Source organism: Camelus ferus, chromosome 10 (assembly GCF_009834535.1).
Source record: "Camelus ferus isolate YT-003-E chromosome 10, BCGSAC_Cfer_1.0, whole genome shotgun sequence".
Lineage (NCBI taxonomy): Eukaryota > Metazoa > Chordata > Mammalia > Artiodactyla > Camelidae > Camelus > Camelus ferus.
In genome coordinates, this window is record NC_045705.1 from 49249541 (window position 1) to 49262976 (window position 13436).

At 45.4% G+C, this 13436-nt stretch overlaps 1 pseudogene; it reads left to right on the forward strand.

The window, feature by feature from the left end:
- Positions 1 to 11158: 11158 nt before the first annotated feature.
- Positions 11159 to 12324, forward strand: LOC102504206 (annotated as a pseudogene).
- Positions 12325 to 13436: the final 1112 nt, after the last annotated feature.

A 13436-nucleotide genomic window follows, 5' to 3' on the forward strand; every position in this document is an offset into this window, starting at 1 on the left:
TTGCCTCGCCTTTGGCACATGGATTCTGAATTTGGTTTCCAGTATTTGGCTTGGGGATGCTCCCTTATGGTCTTGGGCTTGGAATGGGTCCTTTGGTTCTTACCAAAGCCTGCAGTCTGACCCTGCCCTCGATCCAAACAAAGGCCACTTAATCTGCCTTAATTCTTCCTATTTCCTAGTCATGCTCATCCCACCAAAAGAGAGAAAGAAGAAAGGAATAAGAGCAGGTGGGAGGGAAGAAGAAGGGAGAAAAACAAGGAAGAAGAAAGGGCTTCAGGGAGCTCTCTTAACTCTTCTCTGGACTTTTTCACTATTTAATGCCTGAACTGGGATTGCTGCTTCTAACCTTATTTTCATCTCGTTTGCCATCCACATAGTCACTAGAACAACAGTGAGCATGTATTAATCATGTCCTATGTACGTGACAAGTACAGTTCAGAGCATTTCACATACATTAGCTCATTTAACCCTCACTACCAACATACAAAGTAAACAGGAATAGTAATTTCATTTTAAAGACAAAGAAGCTGACACCCCCTTGCCCACCTGCTTGAGCATCTTGCCTGAGGTTGCATAGCTAGTAAAGCAGCAAAGACAAACTTCCCAACAGAATGGGCACTCAAGACCAAGCTAGTGACTGTCTTTGCACGAGACTGCAAGCATATCAAGGCGCAGGCAGCTTTTGAGGCAACCTATTCAGATTTGGCTACTACCCGGGACTGGGGGAGTTGGGATGGGACCAACATCTGGGTGAGGGTATCCCTACTCCCTTGCACAAATTTTCCCCCAAAGGGCAGCTAAAACTTGAGAGGCCCTTGAGCAAGGAGAGACTCAAAAGGCCTGTCTATCTTCCCCATCCTGATACACACACATAACAGTGGGTCCCCAAAGGTCAGGGCTCTCATTCACCTTTCTAGCTCCCCTACTCTCTTGCACAGTGCCCGACCCAGTACATGCTTTGCACACATGGTGTTATTCAGCCTGATCTCTCCAGGTTATACTGTGAATTTCATGAAATAATATTGGTAAAAGTGTCTCATAAAATGTTAGGTACTTCTCAAATAAAATTCATCATCATCATTATTATTATTACTGTCTTTCAAAAAATTCCAACTATTTGAAAGGCTGTTGAAGAGTTTTCATGCCATTGGAAAAAGGAAGGAGGCACAGCCACGCTGAGTTTCTTTGGAAGGGGTCACACTGTGGTTTGAAGACTTCTGTATAGTCTAAGTTACGCTTTTCTTGCTCAGACTGTGTGGAGAAAGAGCAACCGGGGGCGGGGGGTGTCCCACCACTGCCCCTCTGCCACCTGTTTGTGGCAGAGCCATCTGGAGCCCACCCCTGGACTGGCTGCTCATTCCTTGCCTTTGGTAGATAAACAAACCCAGGAGACTGAGTAGCCAGTATGGGTGTTTGTAGAGAGCAGTTGAGGAAACATTCCCAGCCCAGAGGACACAGCTGGGGCGGCTGTCAGAACAATCCAGGCCTCTGGGAAAAGGCGAGGCTTAGCCTAGCAAACATGGCCTCGGCCTGGGCTTGACCTCTGGATGCCACGTGTCACCTTCGGTGGGAAAATAAATAGTCCCCTTGTCTGGAATGCACACTGCTTCTCTTGTGGAACATGGGAAACGGGCAGCAATTGTGCGGGAGGAAAAGCCTGTCTGCAGGCTGTCCTCGGGGCCTGTGGGCGGGCAGGCTGCCTCCTGGCAGTACTGCTGTTGTCTCCCTGATGGCTCGCTCCTCACTCTGTGGTGATGGTTCAGGATGTAGTTTTACAGATGGGCCAGGGATGCTGTCCATACAGCTTTGTAAGGTGGGGGTTGGGGGTCAGAGGGCCACATTTCACTTTGGTTACAAGAAGCTGCTTGACTTGTATGAAGACTTCTGACAGGGAGCGGGCCCCGGTCAGGTGGTGCAATGCTCACTTTAGATCCTGGCTGCCGACACCTATTGCCTGGAGCCCCGAGAGGTGCCCAGAAAAGGTAGTCTCTTGGTGGGAGTGAAGAAGCTGACTTGGGTGGCAGTGAGTTTGCTAAGCAGGCACTGAAGGGGGGCCAGTTTTTTCACCCATCAGCTGGGCTGCTCAACCTCTAGGACTGTAAGAGGAACCAAACAGCTTTCCTCTTCAGAACTAAGTTTAATTACCTGAGCTTGACTTCCAGGAGCCATTCTATTACAAAGTGTTCTGATGCTGGGTCCAAGCTCAGTGGAGCGAGGGGCACACTTGATGAGTAATATCTGTCACCAGGGCAGACTGTGAAGGGTTGGGACTGTCAGAACGTACGTACCTCTCTGCCATCCCTGCCCTAGCCCCCTCTCCACATGCATCCTAGTGGCTGTCAGGGTCTCTCCCTTCCGACCCCTCCCCGGGCTGACGACTGTCCACCTTCATTCACCTTTATCCCCACCAATGAAAATGCTCTCCACAACCCAAGCCAGAAACCTGGATCTTACCACAAAATGCAACTTTTTCATTTCCCTCCAGATATGGGTAATTTACAAATCCTTCCAGTTCCACTTTTGCAAGATCTTTTTAGTCCCTCCCCCCTCATTTCCCCATCTACACAGTCTTTGTTTTAGCTCATGTCTCACCTTGATGAGCATAGTACCCTTCCAACAGGTCGATCTGAGTTTGACCTCATTCCAAACAGTTATCATCCACAACCATCATAAGAGGGACAGAAGCATCCTAAGGCAAGAGGAGAGATAGAAAATGTGGACACCAGGAGATGCCTAGGAAAGCTGATACCAAAAATCAGAGGCTATAGGACTTCAACACAGAGAGGAGGAACTCTTTAAATGGTGATAGAGCTACCTGAGATGGCTCCAGGCACACAAATCCTAACTTGTTGGACTCCCAGTGGCTAAAATTCAGGATGCTTCTCCAGCATCTCTGTTCCCTGCACTGTTCACTGCTCTCTCTCCCTCTCTCCCCGACGGTCCCCTCATTCCCCCGCCACCATTTGCCTTATTAACTGATCTCCTAAATGCTTCCAAAGCGTCCTTATTCAAGTATTTGTAGTAACCAGTTCAAAGATCTTTATTCTTCAAACTCTGAAGTCGAAGAAAGCTTAGAATTTGCTCTTGTTCTTTCAGTAGCCTCATTATCTCTTCTGGTCATTTTGTTCCTGTCTCCAGAGGAGTCAGGTGCCCAGAGGAAAACTTGAGGCACAATATGGGTGACCACTGGCCAATGAGTGGGAAGCTTGTGGGGCTCAGGAGATTCTTTTTTTTGGAGAGCCGGCCCTCAGCAGAGCGTCTGCCCTAGGGAGTAGAAAGCACCTGTGATTTGTTTCAACGAGCTACACAGGGATGATTTCCTCCCTGGAGCAGTACGATGGGCTTTAAAGACATGGAAAGGGAACACAGCATTTTGTAATAAATCTGGCAGATGCCCTTGCCCAAAAGGAAGGGAAGCTCAGTGACTTGGACATTAAGCTGTCAGAGTATGGCTGGACAGGTCAAACGAAGACAACCCTGGCAGAGGGTCAGGTTCCTAGACTCTGGGAAAGACTTGAGCCACCTACTGGCGAAGGGTAAATAAGACATCTTCCAGAGAGCCTTGTGGGAAGAGAACCAGGGAACCAATGCACCGCTTTTAATTGTAGAATCCAAAGTGTTGATTTTTTATTTTAATTAGCAAGCCATGGGACATTGTATCTGAGCCTTGCACATGGCAGGAAAAGTAACAATTATTTCCAGGGTTTCCAAAGAACTGATGATCTGTTTTGATCATTTTTGCTGGTATCTCCAGAAGCATCCTAAGGCAAGAGGAGAGAGAGAAAATGTGGACACCAGGAGATACCCAGGAAGGGTGATATGCCCAGGAAGGACTGAGGGAAGACTGGAAGTATTTAGATCCATTAGAAAGCAATCATCAGTGCTTTTTCTAGGTAAAAGTTGAGTGGATTTTTGAGATAATTAAAAATCAACATTTAAACTGCAGAAATTCTTTCCCCCCTTTTTAAAAAAGGCAATTCTCTTAATATTCTTCAGGAAAGCCTTCCCTGTCCCCAGGGACTGTATTAGATGATCCTATTATGCAAACTCATTGCCTTCTGTACTTTCCTTCCCAAGTACTTCTCATAATTTTTAATCATACCTCTGTATCTTTCTTCATGTATTTAATATCTATTTCCCCACCAGACTATAAATTCTGGGAGTGCACAACCAGATTGTCTGTTCTTCCCTGCTTTATCCTGAGCACCTAGCACATGCCAGAGACATAATCTAAACTCAAAGGAACTGATGACAATGATGGACTTGAGGGTAGACAGAGGGAAGCTAAGGACATGAGGGTGTAATAAAGAGTACAATGCAGTAGAGGCTGTAGACTGGAGGTCCAAACGAAGATGAAGAATTATTACAGTGTGTTTCAAAAGAAGGTTGGCCAGAGGTTATGGGAGATGTGGAATTGAGATTTTAAGAGCGAGCGTAGCTGCTGGTGATGACACAACCTAGACTAGGATATTGCACGGGAGTTGGTTAGATGAGGAGCTGAATGTCTGAGGGAAGCTGTTGGCTGTGTCTTCTCCATAGATATTGCAATTAACAAAATTGATTGTTAATGTCAGGAGTGGTATGAAAAGCTGAAGCCTACAGTGAATAATGGGGAGATGGCGGGACCAGTGACTGACAACAAGGAGAGGTAGAAAGTGGCATAGTTTGATGGCATGTGTTTCCTCCATCCATTTTTTAGACAAGCATTTACTAAGTGCATACTATATATGAAGTCCAGTACATGCTGTGCGTGATGCAAGTAACAGTAAAATATTGTCCCTCCTTCAAGGGGCTTGTAATTTACTGCCTGTAAGTGTAAATAAGATTGAAAGGCATTTAGTGATTGAAGCATTATTGATCATCTGTGACAAGCATAATACTAGGCCTTTATGGACACCATGGATCTTGCCTTCAAGGAGTTTACTGTGTGGGGGAGAGACAACCAGCAATGTAGAAAATTATAACCTGGCAGGATGAATGCTAATATTGAGATTCCTGCATGAGGTGAAGGGGCCTTGAGGAGGTTTCCTAATCTAGACTAAGGAAAGGGAATCAGAGAAAAATTCCTGGAAGAGAATATGACTGATTTCAATTTTGAAGAAAGAATAAGAGGAAGTGGTGTGAGGCAGACTAGAGATTCTCCTAGAGAGAGGAAATTGAGTGAAGAGCGTGGTGGTGAGTGGAAGGATGATAAATCTGGAGACCTCTAAGAAGCTCTGTGTGATGGGAGCTTAAAGGGAGATGCAAGAAGTGGCAGGCGATGAAGCTGAAAAGGGAAGCAGGTACTAGATCATAAAGATTTTTAGCGGGGAAGATTTTAGTAGCTCACTGGTAGAGCATGTGCTTAGCGTGCATGAGGTCCTGGGTTCAATCCCCAGTACCTCCTTTAATATAAATAAATAGATAGATAGATAGATAGATAGATAGATAGATAGATAGATAGACAGACAGACAGACAGACAGACAGACAGATAGACAGACAGACCGACCTAATTACCCCTCCCAAACAAACAAACAAAAAAGGTCTCTATGACAGTCTAGGGAATGAACTCTCTGAGATGCTCTCAGTTATTTATTTTCTATTATTTTCTGCTGGTTTGTAAGATCCAAGAGTTCACGGATCTTTTCTTTGTCCATTCGTTACATCCAGCTTTAGAAGCAGAATCTGACACAAAGTAGATACTCCATAAATGTTTCCTGACTGAGTGAATAATGAATAAAATTTTAACCTCCTCTGTGGCTTCTGGATAGAGCCATGGTCAGACGCCTTTGAGCTTTTAGGAATAGACAGGCTAACATATTTTGCAATGAGAAGTCACCCAAGGTTCTTCAAACAAGACATTCTTCTATGATGTACATTATTCTGAATATCATAACATCTCCAAAAGACCAAAGTTTGCTGATGAAAGAAAGTATGAAAAGGTAGCTTCCCAAACAACTCTATTCAAACAGTTTCATAAGGAACTACTGCACAAAACAAAAAGCCACCTACTCTTACCTAAAATATTTTCAGAGCTTTAATTTTAAGTGAAAATTTTAGAGTACCACATTCTCAGGCACTATTGAGGCTTAATGAGATGACTGCACTTGGCAGAGACTATCAGAGTCCATACCCTGACTATATATTTATTGTCAAACTCTTTTTCCTCAAACAGAACGTTTTTAGGGGAGGATGGTGGGGGTGAGATCTCCCAAGTAAGTCTTGCCAGAAAATTAAGAATGTGAGAAGGGCGAGAGCCACGAACCAGAAGGGGACATTAATGTTTTCCAAACTGTAGTCCAAAGAAGGCTAATGCCATTAACTAGAGCAAGAGCAACAAAAGCTGAGTGGCTGTGGGGGAGGGTGGTATTCTGTCTAAATAAATCTGGTCATGTAGTTATTAAGACTCATTTAAACAGGCTTCTTTACTGCAGAATTTCCATGCATCTGGAGATGTTCCTAAGCTTTGAGGTGACCTATCATATCCATTATTTTGGCCTCAGTACTTCCCAAGAAACAGTTACTAACATGGGTGAGATGTGGCTTTGACATACTGGAGCATCAGGACTGCGTAGTGGGTTGTGGAAGTGATAAGAGATGAGTCCACATACATAGTCGAGGGGAGATGAACAGCAAAGACATAGCTTTGATGATCTATTACCTTGAAGGGCACAAGCTGCAATACTTGATGTGGAAATGTGGGCAGTGTTGGGATTTTAAGCAGATTTCATGCTAGCTAAAGCAACCTACCTGACAGAGGCTTTTAAGTCTTCCTCTGCTGCCTTTAATTCATTTGGCTAGAAGACATTTCTGATGGAAGCATTTCCTTATCTAAGGTCTGGAGTCTTTTTTTTTTTTTTTGCATTCTATTTTGGTTTGAGGCTTATTACTGCTTCTCTTTTGATTACCATAAATTTAGGTAGAAAAGATCATTTCTCTTTCTCTTCATGTAATTCTAGAACCAAGATGTTCTGATAGTTCTGAATGAAGTGGGAGCAACGAAGATGGTGCAGTAGAAAGCTCACCTGTCACTGGCACACCAAAATCACAGCTATCCGCAGAACAACCATCCATGACAAAAATGAACCTACTGGAAAAGATCTTCTAAAACTAAAGACACAAAGAAGGAATCACAATGAGATGGGTAGGAGGGGCAGACTCTCAGTATAATCAAATCCCATAGTTCCTGGAGGGGAGCCCACAAACTGGAGAATAATTATCTTGCAGAGGTTTTCCCATAGGAGCGAGAGTTCTGAGCCCTACATCAGGCTCCCCAGCAAGGGGGCCTGGCACGGGGAAGATGAGCCCCCAGAGCATTTGGCTTTGAAGGCCAGTGGGGCTTAACTGCAGGAGCCCCACAGGACTGGAATAGAGACTTCACTCTTAAAGAACACACACAAAATTCCACATGTACCGGGACCTAGGGCAAAAGCTGTAATTTGATAGGAGCCTGGGCCAGACCTAACTGCTGGTCTTGGAGAGACTCCCGGAGAGGCAGGGAGGCAACTGTGGCTCACCATAGGGACAGAGACACTGGCAGCGGCCATTCTTGGGAGCTATTTCTACTGTGTGGACTCTGGTGCTGGTAGATGCTATGCTGGTGTTGGCAGGCGTCTTAGTGGCATCCTCCCTCCAGCTCGTTGGCCCCACCCAAAAGCCTGTAGGCACCAGTGCTGGGACACCTCAGACCAAGCAGCAAACTGGGCAGGGACACAGCCCCATCTATCAGCAGACAGGCTGCCTAAAGACTCCCTAAGTCCAGTCACCTCTAGACATGCCCCTAGACACGGCCCTGTCCACCAGAGGGCCAAGACCCAGCTCCACCCACCAGTAGGCAGGCACCTACCCCTCCCAGCTGGAAGCCTGCACAAGCCTCTAGATCAGCCTCATCCACCAGGGGGCAGAGAACAGAAGCAAGAGAACTACAATCTCACAATGCAGGCGAGAACCTACCCTGGGACCAGCTAGGCCCTGCCCCTGCCCCTGCCCACTAGGAGGCCAGCACAACCTTCAGGACACCCCAGACTCCATACCCAACTGTGTCAGAAACCGTCCCCCCTCACCCCCCCATCAACGATCTGAAACAAGATCTGGGACCCCTGGGATCTGTAGCCAGACTCCAGAAACCAGGTCTGCCTGCCAGTCACCTGGCAATAACCCCAGGATCTGGCTTCAGCTGCTAGTGGATGGACAACAGCCTGAGGCTTCAGGGCCCTGACTCTGCACACCAGTGGGCTAGCACAAGCCCTGGTTCCCCCTAAGATTCTGCAACCAGACCCCTCATAACCAGGCCCCGCTAACCATCAGCCAGCAGCATCCACACAAGACAGAGCCTGGCAACCAACCAGACTGGGGGCCAACCAAGCCTACCAAACCACCCACACAGTTGGCCAACCACAACAGAAGGATTTACACAGCCCTCTTAGTGGGGAACCCCTAGAGCATATGGCTTGGGTGATGAGAGCAGAGTGCACTGCTGGGATGCATAGGACGTCTCCTACAGAGGGCCACTGCTCCAAGGTGGAGAAATGTTACTAACCTACCACATACATTAAAAATACAAATAGCAACTCAGACAAAATGAGGCAGCAAAGGAATATGTTCCAGATGAAGGAACAAGATAAAACCTCAGAAGAAGAACTAAGTGAAGTAGAGACAGACAATCTACCTGAGAAACAGTTCGAAGTAATGATCATAAAGGTGATCAAAGAACTCAAGAGGAGAATGGATGCATAAAGCAAAAAGTTAGAAGTTTTTAAGAAAGAGTTAGAAAACATAAAGAACAATGTAACAGAGATGAAGAATACAATAACTGAAATGAAAAATACACTAGAAGGAATCAATAGTAGACTAAATGATGCAGGAAAATAGATGAGTGAGCTGGAAGACGGAGCAGTGGAACTCAGTGCTGCCCAACAGAAAAAAGAGAACAGAATAAAAGGAAATGAGGACAGTTTAAGAGACCTCTGGGACAACATCAGGTTCACTAATATTTGCATTATAGGGTTCCCAGAAGGAGGAGAGGGAGAGAAAGGGCCTGAGAAAATATTTGAAGAGATAATAGCTGAAAACCTCCCTGTCCTGGGAAAGGAAATAGTCATGCAACTCCAGGAAGCACAGAGACTTCCATATGGGATTAACCCAAAGAGGAACACACCAAGACACACTGTAATCAAAGTGACAAAAATTAAAGAGAGAATATTAAAAGCAGCAAGGGATAAGGAACAAACAACACACAAGGGAACTCCCATAACGCTATCAGCTGATTTTTCAGCAGAAACTCTGCAGGCCAGAAAGGAGCGGCACAATATATTTAAAGTGATGAAAGGGAAAAACCTACAACCAGGAATACTCTATCCAGCAAGGCTCTCATTCAGATTTAATGGAGAAATCAAAAGCCTTACAGTCAAGCAAAAGCTAAAAGAATTCAGCACCACCAAACCAGCTTTATAACAAATCTTAAAGGAACTTCTCTAGAACCAAGATGCTCAGAGATGCAGGATTAAGCACCAATTTGGTGTTACAAAATATAGTTACAACTATATTTATAACTATAAATACAATGTATATGTAGAAAATATCTCATATTGTTTGTTACATGGACGGATTTCCTAAAAATTCTTTTGAGTGGCTCATAGTTCTTCTGAATATTGACCAGGGTGGTGGTAGCTGGAAGTACTTTAATTAACAAGCCATAGCAGCTCTGCAAGGAAGTGTGGGTGGACTAGGAAGCTAGTTAGCTGCCTGTGACTTGAATGGTGCTGTGTCTGGGAAGAAAGATTAGTCATGCTGCTGGTACTTCTGACAAGCCGTCTTTGAAAAGCCTACAAAACCATGGGCACTGGACTCAGAATGCTGGTCTTAAGGTCTCCCAATAAACTACGGAAAGAAAATAAGACAAAATACCATGCAAGATAGAATATGAGTGCCTAAGAGAGGATCAAAAATGTATGTAGTTACAAAGAAGAAAGATATAATAAGTGATTGGGGGAAGGGTGCAATCAGTAGAGACTTCAAGGGCCTTAAAGGATGGAAATCCACCCCTGAGGTCAAAGAAAGGTGTAGGGAAGAGGCACTGGGTCAGACGGTTTCTGTGTCAGGACACCAGGTGGAGTGAACCGATTGAGACGGATTAGGGTAGACTGGGCAGCAGAGTACAAAATGGGTGTCAATGACGTGGTTCTAATTTGAAGAGTTCCCAGGACCCATTCTTCATTTGATTGCAGAGGAAGACAACCACAATTGAAGACTTACTTCATTTCACAGACTTTAGGATCAGTCAAATCCGTGTTTGAACTTTTACTGTCTATATCACTTTAAATAAATTATGTAACTTCTTGACTCTGCATTTCTCCAACTTCAAAAAGAGTATAAGAATACCTTCCAGGGCCATTATGAAAAATGAATGAAATTGGTGGTTAGAAGGTGTCAGCCCAATGCTTGGCACACAGCAGTTGCACAGTAGTTCCCTTCTGCTCTATAAGGAAGAGCACAGTAAGGTGGCTCACAGAAATTAGGTTTCAAGATCACACTTTGCCTTGAATAAAGAGAAATGCATATAGTAAACATCTCAGTGGCATTCCGCATACACACCCAAAAAAGGGTTTTTAGGTTCCTGCTCAGCCATGAGGGTACTTATTTAAGCCGTACATCTTGGGTACCAGGAAAAAGTCTTTGGTACACATGGTTTAAGTCTCTCTACTCAACAATATTGATCTAGTTTCTAGTAATTCAGTGATGGGGGTGTGGGAAGTCTACAGTAGCCAAATAGGAACTGCAGGCAAGGTTTTCTTTTATATGACTCAAAATTATGTCACCAATCCTAAAGATAATAAAGATGCCATCCATATAAGTCAAAAGCATTCTTTGTGAAAAATCAATATATCATATATCATGTGATGGTAAGCATCGCTGCTATTGGCCAAAATTCAGAAAAAAATTTAAATTCATTGTTTGGAAAGATCTTAGACTCAAGATTTGATTGTATTTCAGAAGAAAAGAGAGCACTGTGTAATTATCCAGATAAAGATGAGTCGAAATTTTAAAAATTGTATTCTTTAAAAGAGTGTTTGTTTTTTCTGAGCTGGTTCTAAATTAATGGTATGTTACGGGTCCGAGCGGCCGCATCCTTTTCCCTGCAGAGGAGCCTCGCTCCGCGCCCTGACACGGCGGGCGGGCGCCGTGGCCCGCTGCTGACGGCGCTCCTGGACGCCTGGGTCGCGGCGGCAGTGGCGGCGGCCGAGGAGGACGCCCGCCCGGAGCAGGCCGCGCTGCCTGAGGAATGGAGCCTCGTGCTGCCTAAGACCGCCTCCCACTGGACGCTGGTGATGGAGGGCGAGTGGATGCTGAAATTTTACACCCCGTGGTGTCCATCTTGTCAGCAGACTGATTCAGAATGGGAGATATTTGCAAAGAATGGTGAAATACTTTAGATCAGTGTGGGGAAGGTAGATGTCATTCAAGAACCAGGTTTGAGTGGCCGCTTCTTTGTCACCACCCTCCCAGGATTTTTTCATGTGAAGGATGGGGTACTCCACTGTTACCGTGGCCCAGGAGTCTAGGAAGACCTGCAGAATTGTATCTTAGAGAAGAAACGGCAATCAGTTGAGCCTCTGCCTGGCTGGAAATCCCTGGCTTCTCTAACGATGTCTCGAATGGCTGGTCTTTTTAGTATCTCTGGCAAGATACGGCATCTTCACAACTATTTCACAGTGACCCTTGGAGTACCTGCTTGGAGTTCTTACGTCTTTTTAGTTGTAGCCACCTTGATTTTTGGCCTTCTCATGGGTCTGGTCTTGGTGGTAATATCAGAATGCTTCTCTATGCCACTTCCACGACATTTATCTGGACATTCTGAGCAGAATCTGAGGTCAGAGGAGGCTCATGCGGCTGCAGTTGCAGGATGCAGAGGAGGAAAAAGAGGATTCAAATGAAGAAGAAAACAAGGACCGCCTTGTAGATGAGGAATAAGAGAAAGAAGAGCTGGGTGATGACGAAGCAGAGGAGGAAGAGGAGGACGGCCCGGCCGCTGGTGCAGACGAGGAGAGGGGTGCCGCTCAGGACGTGGCCCCGAGAGAGGCCCGGGAGGACGTCGGGCCGGAGGTTGGGCCGGGCGAGGCTCTGGACGCCGCCTCCGAGCAGCGCCCTTCAGCCGATGCAGAGGTGGCAGAAGACACTTTGAGGCAGCGTAGAAGTCAGCATGCTGACAAGGGGCCGTCGGCCTGATGACAGCATTTCCAACAATACAGACCAGAGAAATACGCCAGCTTCCCTCTGGTCTGCAGTTTAAACCAAACCCTTATTTTTTTTTCCTGAATGAGCAAGCTTCTCTTAAAAACTGATCTCTAGTCTTGCAGTCTCCTGGCATTGAGCCTCACGTGTGTTAAGGAGAACCTTTTGGGCATAACAATCAGGATACAGGAAACAAACATGCTGTTAGGAACTGTTTTAGTCCTAGGATGGGCACAGATTCATTTACTTGGGGCCACAGAGTTATGAGCAGAGGAAGCCCTCCGCAGCCCTCCTCGCTCTGTTTGTAGACAGCAGATGGGGCTGCGGGCCCCTGAGGTGCGAGCAGGGCATCCCGAGCAGGGTGTCCCCACAGCACAGCCAAACTGCTTCCTCCTCTTATCAAACTGTAAGATACATCAGGCACGCTAGTACAGGGTTGCTTTTTTAGATGGCCTTGGATATTATTGTAGAAAAGTGCTTGGAAGTCATCCTGACTCTTAAATCTGTCTTGTCGGGTTTTACTTCTTACCTGTAACATTTCCACCTTTCCCATCGCACGTCTGCGGGCCCCCCACGCTCTGCGCGGTACTTCCTGCACGAGACGACTCTGACGGCAGTCAGCTTGACATCAGCGGCCTTCCTCCTGACTCAAGGGTTCAGGCTGTCAAGAAGCCCAGCCCCTGAAGCCACGACTGCCAAGCGTCTCAGATGAAATGTTGTAGCCTTCGGAGATTCAAAAGGAAGTAGGGGTTTTACAGGAGAGATTTTAGTTGTTGTTTTTAGCCAAAGTGTAGTGATTTTTTCTTTTTTTTCAAAAAGTTCCCTTAGCAATATTCCTTTTGAAGCTAGAAATCTCCTGTCTTGCCAGTATAAGGTAGTCCTACGAAGAAAACTTAAATACTGTGTTGTTTTGTTTCCATCTCAAGGGTTCCCTGGCTCTTGAACCACATTAATAATAACTGAAAAGCCACTTCTGGTTTTTCTTCAGTGATGTGCTTTTGGTGAAAGAATTAATGAAAGTGAGTATCTGGAAATGAAAGATTTGGTTTCGTTTCCTTCATCCTTAATCTTGTAAAGAATTTTATCCCTGTAAATCTCTCAATACTCAATCTACTAAAAATACCCAGGGGGCCCAATGTCTTTTAAAAAATCCTTCCATCTACTTGATTGGTGTTTTAGAATAAATTCATAAAATTTGAAAAAAAAATGATACGTTATAACTGAA